The following is an 8,523-nucleotide window of genomic DNA, read 5'->3' on the forward strand; positions in this document are numbered from 1 at the left end:
CTGCCCATGGCAGGGGTTGAAACTAAATGAGCTTTAAGGTCCCTTCCAACCCAAACCATTCTGTGATTATATAATTCTCTATAATAATATAGATTATATAATTCTATATAATTCCCACCTTCCCACCACAAATTTCAGCAACATCCCAGCATTTCTCCCAAACCACATGAAAGCATCTTTCAACCCAACGATGTCAGCACAGAGCAGAGCCCTCTCTTCCATCAGTGTCACCTCCACAAAGCTCCTGTGCTGGGACAAGCTGTGGGACAACCTGCTTGCTTTTATTCTGCACCTTTGTGACACTTGGGGGGACAAAATGAACAAGCCAAAAGCCTGGGAATTCTTCTGAGTGCACATGGGGAAATCATCAGGTCTCAGATCAGCACCTCAATCCCTCGGCATGGGAGAGGCATTTACTGGTATTTCAGGGCACTTCCTGGCATTTTGTGGCATTCCATGGCATTTCCTGGCATTCCATGGCACAGCTGGCTGGTAGTGATGACCAGAGCAGCACAAGGTTGACAATGGATATAAAGAACTGTTCCCTGCACATTTTAAAACCTATGCCACTTAGACAAAAATTGTCACAGGGTGGATAACTTAGGGTTTAAGGTTTTACAATATAGTAATATATATAAAGCAAGATGGAGGTTTAGGGTGGTGGCTGGTCCTTCTTCTTGGCCTTCTTCTTCACCTTCTTCTCCATGGGTTTGGGTGGTTTTGTCTAATTGAATAAAAAAGTCCACATTGCGGGCACAGGTGGTTGGTTATTGGGTTAAAAGTAAAAATAATTTAGGTGTCATTTCTTAATTGGACAGTTTATCCTTAAAAGGCCTCGTAGAGAGAGAGATGGGGCTCCATTTTTAGTTTGTTAGAGTGAAGTGCTGTAGAACTCAGGGTTTGTGAGACTGTAACATAGTTAAGAACTAATAAACATCTGAGTCCCAACAAGAAATACCATCTTGCACATTTAATCCCGACCCTGGCAAAAAAGAACTCAAGACTCCACTAGGGACACTGCTGTTTTCTCCATCCCCTCTGCCTTTGTGCCTAACCCTACCTGCTGGAAGCAGAAAATTTCCTTTCTCCAATTTGCTCCTTCTAATTGCCACAATTTTCAGCATGAGTGTTTTAATGTTAATTTGATTTTTGCTTCAGCCTCGCTGTTTTCTTCTTATCCCATGAACTCCCTAAGCTTTTCATCCTAGCAGGGCTGTTGGATGCTTTGTTTCTGCTGGTAAATCTAAATTATATTCCCTAACCCCATTTGTATGGAAGATTAGTAGCAAAGCATGCTGAGGAGAGAGGGTAAGTCAATCAATGAATTAACCTCCTGGTTGAATGCCACAACATGTGGCAGGACAAATGCATCATGGCTTAGAAATGCAAATTTCAACAAGGGGGATTAGTGCAGTTTATAATGACCCAGAATGTTTGCCTTTAAAAAATGATGCCCCAGATGGATTCAGCCTCTGGAGCTCCAGCAATGTGCCTGCCACATGAAAAATGTGCTCCCAGTGAGGAGTGCAGACTCCAGGCTCAGTATTGATTGAAATTTATCAGCATGTTTCACAGGCAGCAGAGGGTTCATTTAGTGCAGACAACTGGCTGAAAACAATATTTAGTTGCTTCCCAGGGCTGAGCAGAGAGGTGTGTGGGCAAAATTGTGCATGGGGAAAAACCAAATCCTTCCTTCCAAGTCATAGAGAAGGGAGATCACTCCTGAGCCTGAAGGAGCAGCTCTGGCACAGGAGATGTGATCTGTGGCATTGGGAATGTGGAACTGGGAAATCAGCCGTGGGACTGCTGGAGTCTGGGAAACTGCAGTTGTGCAGCTGGGGAAGAGGAGCTGCTGATCCCTGGGGCACCTGCAGGGGCTTCTTGCTCATTAATGAGGGAAGAGCATCCTGTTCCTGTCCTGGCACTCCTGAAGAAGGGACAGCTTAAGAGACTGATGAGTGAGGATCAAAGATTTGCTGTAAATGTCCCCATTTCCCTGGATTGGCCACCTGGGGCCAGAAACTCTTTCTGAGGATACACAATTCCCTATTTTCCTTCATGGATTGTCTCCTGGCATCCCCTTTGGCAGGCTTACACTTTTCCTTTAGCTGTGTTTAAACTGTCCCACAGGTCAATGTAACAAGAAATTAGGTTGAGGGAAAATCTCCAGCTTGCAGGAAAACTCCTTTGGATTTTACTATTCATTAACTGGCACAGACTTATTTCTATTTTAAAATGGAAATTTTGTCAGTTAAATATTTCTGCAACTCAGAGAACATTGACTAAAATTATTCTTCTGGTCTGAATGGAAATAAAGCACTTTATTAAAAAAGCTGCACTCAAGTTCTGCTTTAGAGTGTATGTACCTGTCCCATGTATGAGAAAAACTTCAACCATCTATGGATATATCAGAGGCAAAATGTGACAGAAAATACAAGATAAAACTCATAGTTTAGATTTACACTGAGATGCAGCATCTGGGGATTTAATCTAAATTGAGCTTTTGGAAAAACAGAGCAGAAGGGACAATGACTTTTCTATATTTTCAAAATAATTTCATTAATCAATTTATAATACAATCAAGATTATCTCAATAATTTAGCAACTATTTATTTCCACTACTTACAATATCAAAAATAAAAATCTGGCATCTTTCTAAAGTCGTATTTTCTTGTAGCAAATGCATCTGCAGTTCATACAGACTAAAGGAGTAGACAAAATTGAGATTAAAAACACACAATAAAAAGTTAAGCTTGTTAATTAACAACTTCATAATAAAGGTGCTTGCTGGTCATCTGACACTCACTGTTAAGTATAAAATGTGTTTTAAACTGGGACCTTTCTCCTCACCTGGGCAGCATGAGGATACTGAACTGAACTCTGCAGAGACACCCATGTTAGGTACTCCACTCTATTTCGCAGATAGACCCTGAAGAAAGAATTTCTCACTTAGAGGGAGACTAATTATATGACCTTTGCATTTTGAGGATCCATCTGGAGAATTTTAATCACTCAGACAGCATGAATGGTTCAAGTCAGCTCTACTTACAATCAATTACAGCACATAAGCAGATTTATCATTTGCACAAGCCAGAAAAGAGGCACCTTGATGGAAAAAAATGCTGTTTACATTCATACTGTAATTCACTTCAGATTCATCTTTTCCCTGACTGCAATCAGGAAATCAGGATGCCAGCTCTGATCAATATATAGCAGCAGGGACAATGTTTGGACAAGCTGGGAGTGAGAAGCAGTGCAGTGCATCTCCTAGATCAAGAAGAAAGGCTTCTATTGGCTTTTGAGAAAAAAACAAACAAAACAAAAACCAACGAACATTTAGAGGGATATGAAGCACTGTGCTCTTTTACACAGCACTGCAGAGCCATGAAACTCCCAGAGATGATTTGTAAAATCATCCTGGTACATCCTCAGAAATACTGTGCCTTTGCACAGAGAAACAGAGCCAGGTGGGAAAGGCAAAGAAGGAGATGGGGATGCATAAAAGAGAGGCACTGAGTGGAGAAAGTGCGTTGGGATGGCAATAGGAAAGGAATGAAAGACATCAGTGCAAGTGTTCTGAAATGCTTGTGCTTCCTCAGCTCTGGGGAGGTTTTATATGTGCATTTCTCACAGTCATTAACTGCCATCAGGCTCTGGAGAAGAGCTCTGCATGTTTTTCCATGAACTTGACAGCTGAAGAGCCCAGTAAGATCACTTCTCCCCTTTCAAAATGTAAATTAGATCAGAGATAACTTGATTATCTCTGCAACTTGCAAAGATGTTTTCAGAGCAAACAAGAGGCTCTCAATCTTCACTTTGTTAAGCAGAACAAATGTGAAGTTTCTCATTAGAAGGCATCTCTTCTAGGCTTTAAATTATGTATTGCTTTTTAAAAGTTCTGCTTCATTTCCTTTTCTTTGCAAAACTTACATTTTGCTGTGGAACATCACATCATACTGCCAATTCCCATTAAAGTTAGGGCATCAAACTGCCACTGAAGATCCTGGCTGAAGAGTTTACAGGTTTTACAGGTGATTGTCACAGTTCTTGTCAATCATCTTTATCTTTTGACACCTCACATTTGACAATATCCAGCTGTCTCAGCCACGTGGGCTGAGATTCACTGAATTTTAATGTTAAGCTTATTAAAAGATATTGCTGCTATGGCTGCTGCTCAACAAAGGGTTAGTGTGGGCTTTCTGTGCCATTGCTCTGTCAGTAAAGTTGTTTCTTATTAAAACACTGCGAGTGAGGATGTGTAGAAGGCAAAGAGCCTTTTACAGCACCAGAAATGCAAAGAAGGTGCATTCTTTAGTTCTGGAGCAGTTCAGTAATTTTCCCTGAAATACTAACTCAGCCTCCTTTTATTTACAAAGACGAATAGATTTCACTGCTCATTATCAGAGAAGCAAACACTGACTCAGTACTGACTCACAGATAAGAAAATATTGCAGAAGGACAAATCAAACTCTTGGCATTGTTGGGAGTTTCAGACATAGAAACTCTTACCTTGCTATTGCACTAATGTCAAATATCAGTTCTAGGAAGCACAAGGCAGGTCTGTATCTCCAGACTGAATGAACTGAATATTGCAATATGAAATTGAGCTCTGCTCAGAAATGAGAGTTATCTCACCTTTGGGGCATGGCAGATCCTTAAACCTGGGCTCATGTGGTGTCTTTGCTTCCCAGAGGAATCCAAGAGCAAGGGGAATGTATTCCATGATTCCTCTTGGACCACAGGTCATGAATCAATCAATCAATCAATAACTCATTTTTGAGCTTTTAGTAGAAGATTTTATATATATGCATATTACCAGCTGGGTTTTGCCAAAGGTCCTTTGTTATTTTCTTAGATATGATCAGTTCAGCCACAGGAAAAAATATTAGGAAAACATTTGGGAGATTTTATTTCAAGACTCAGTTTTCATCCCAGTATCTGAAGCTGAACAAAACCATTTCCCTTAATTGTAAATCCACACCAAGGTATTTCATCACACTTTGGACAAACTGCCCAGAGCCTGACCAAGAATCTCTACCTCTCCATGATTTCCCTGTTTTCTGCTGAGAACATGAGGAGGTAGGACACAGATACCTACAGATTATCCCTGAAAATTCATGTGGAGGTGATCTAAAGATTATTTCTTCACCTGCCCACTGTCCCCTTTGCTGTAAGAACTTTCCATAGGACATTACCAAGCTTTTTCCAGCTCTGCTACAACATTGGTGACCTGTAGTGGCCGTGGAGCCTGAACATCTTGGTCCCTGTGGAGTCTGTGGGGTGGAAGTCTCTGGGAATACCTGCTGCCAGGTATCTGCATAAATATGGAGACACCAGCAGCAAAAACTGTGGATACTGACAGCCTGGTCAGAGAGAGAAAAAGTCAGGTAAACTTTCCCAGGAATTCTTCTGGGGAGTTTTGAGGAGGCTGGGAGAAAGAACTAAAACAATCTTGCAGCTGGTGTTTTGAACAGGTGTTTTCTTACAAGATGTTTTACCAAAGGGTGTTTCCTTAATTAGCCAATCATGTGAGGTGTCTTAATTAAAGGAACAAACAAGTCCACCTGTGTCAGAACAGTGTATAAAAAGGAATGGGTTCCTAATAAAATTATTATTAGCCGCCTGAAGAGATCTGGAGTGTGTCACTCATTCATCCGTTCCTGACTCAACAGTGACAGAAAATTGGGTGGGATATTCCCTGATATAGAGCACCAAACCTGTTCAGATTTCAGGAGATGAGCACTTCCCCTTCCTGAACCAGGAACTTTGATTTGATCAGCTTCTGCATCCAAACCTGAAACCAGAAATTGCCACGATGGGCTTAGGGAAATCTATAGGAATAAAAAATAGTAACACACTGCTGATGTGAAATGCATTATGGTTTTATTTCCAGAGACAGACTCTGCTATCAGATGACAACAGCCATGAATGAAGCCAGGAGGTGGTTAAAAGCAGCATTTATGGGTAACCATCACCCAGGCCTTCTGCCCCTGCTGCTGATCATGTGGGAAACATGCTGGTAGGGCTGGGGGCCTCACAGAATTTTTAGTTCTATATTTCTGTATGGAGGAAGATTATGTATTTTTCTGTTGTGACAGCTGTAGAAAATGCTTAGAGTACCCTTTAATTTCCTCCATCGATCAGTTCAGATTGTTTTTAAATGGGGATCTTAGGGGAGCCATATGCTCAGAGACATTCTCAGTACATTGCTCAGTCGAACCCAACTGCACTGGCTCCTTAGCAGGCTAATTTTTCACTGTGATGCTGATTTCTGATGGAGCTTTCCCAGCAGTTGGTGGCCTGCTCATTGTGCAAGGGCCACTTCAGTGGACTCCAAGCTCATATGGCAGAAGAGCTCTTCCCACTTCCTTCTAATTTCTGCAAACCTCTCCAAATGCTGAGGATGCACACAGGTTGTGAGCAGTCACAATGCACACAGGTTTTCTGCTGCTGGGCAGATCAAAGCAGAAGATTGTTGTGAGGTGCTGTATTCATTATCTGAAAGAAATCTTTCCTTTGTCACAAGACTCATAAATGTGATCTGCCTTTTGCTCCCAGAGGGACAATGGATCCTTCTCACCCCTCTGAGCACTCAGCAAAGTCTGTGAGCTCCCCCCTACCTTCCCCTTTAATCTGTAAGGCTTTCTCAGTGGGCTTCAAGCTTTGCAGAATTCAGAATTTGAAGAAGATCCTGCCTCAGACCCCTTTGTGTGCGAAGAGCTGCACCTTTTTTATTTCCAAAAGGAGCAGTTAGCTCTGAGAAGTGGCTGGCACTGAAATGCCACAGTTGTTATGAGAGATAAATACCCACAAATGCCCTTTTTTCTTTTTTTCTTTGCCCAGCCTTTCATTGCTCATGACGGAGGCCCTGGAAACAAAATAGGAGTTAATTGAGACGAGATAAAATGATTAAAATTAGGTAAGGATGAAGTTTTTTATAGTGAAGGTGGTGAGGCTCTGGAACAACTGCCCTCATCCCTGGAAACATTCGGGTTGGATGGGGCTCTGAACAACCTGGTCTGGTGGCAGGAGGGTGAAAACAAGATAATCATTCAGGTTCCTTCCTGTGCAAACCACTCTGTGATTCCATAACCTGTTCATTTTCAGGGATGTGCAGTTGGACTCTGTTCCCTGGGCTTTTTTTCATGAAAAAGAACAGGTTTCTGCATGAGGCTCAGCCCTCCAGTGCCTGGGGGTTAAAAGGTGGCATCACCTCCAAGGAAGAGGAGAAAGGGTAGTTTTTAAGGCTGATGGAAATGCCAGCACTGGGCATTGCATAAAAATCACCTGCTGCATTCTGGGTGTGTAAATCAAGACAGGATCCATTCTGAGTAAGAGATAAAATGTTATAAAGTGCTGAACCTGGAAGGAAAAAAGGCAAGAACTCTGTTTCTTTTGCTCTCTGCAGCCTGTAGTAACAGCCCCCAGCATGGGAGATATTTTATAGAACAACATCTGGTTACAGAGTGCAAACAAACCAACAATTTACACAGGGGCATGTGAAAAGGTTTGACATATGGTACTTATTTATGAAATTCAAAAAGCTGCCTGTATTCAGTTTACATTCAAATATTCCCTATGTCCCACAAAGAGACCCCACGTGTAGGCTGAAATAATTTTGCTGTATTCACTCATGATGCTGAGCTAAGTAACCTCTAATTGGCAGACTCAGATTATACAGATATGAATCACAATTTTCCCCATAGAATAGATGGATACAGCAATGTTTGCTACAATAAATATCAGCAACAAATTCAGAACTGAGAAAAAAAAATCACTCAATAAAATGTGAAAATTCTGAGGACAGCATTTGCATCAAAACAAATTTCTAGAATACCAACGTATAAAATGCAAGAATTAAAAATCATATTGACCACCCAATCCTCAACTTTTAACATTTCTCATAGGGGAGTAAGAAGCTGTAAATTTGGAATGGATTGTTATGATAATCCATTTTGATCTACTACATAATACCAGCTAGAAGGAGTGTTTTATTAGGTTATTTCCACAGCAAAATTCACTTTTAAAGACATTCTCCCTTCTCTATCACATCTGTCAGCAGTTGAGCTGTTCCAATAAAGTTTAGCCTTGCTGTTTAAATTCACAGCTCATTTCTGTTCTGCTTTTAATTTGTTTTATCAGTTGGTTTTAGCTACTAGGGCTGACAATTCCATCATTTGCTGAGCCAAAAGAGCCCTCTGCTGTTGGAGACCTACTTCCACCCAGGGGACTTCTAACCCACAGCCAAGAGTCCAGTTGCATAGTGCAGAAAAACAAGTTTTTAAGCTTTTGGAACGCAGAATTTCTTATGCTGGCAACCTTCTCATAGCTGTGTTCTGAAACATTTCTAAAAGCTGCCAAGAGGTGTGTGGGTTGGCATTGCAAACACTGGCATTTCAGCTGTGGTGGGATCAAAAATACCTTCTCCCCCATCTCCCTTCCTCAAAGTTTTGAAGTCTCAGATTTCACCTGGAACTTGTTGTTCTTCAAACCAATACTGAGAAAAATGGCTCAAGCTGAGAT

This window comes from Pyrgilauda ruficollis, unplaced genomic scaffold, assembly GCF_017590135.1.
Source record: "Pyrgilauda ruficollis isolate IOZ18807 unplaced genomic scaffold, ASM1759013v1 scaffold15, whole genome shotgun sequence".
NCBI lineage: Eukaryota > Metazoa > Chordata > Aves > Passeriformes > Passeridae > Pyrgilauda > Pyrgilauda ruficollis.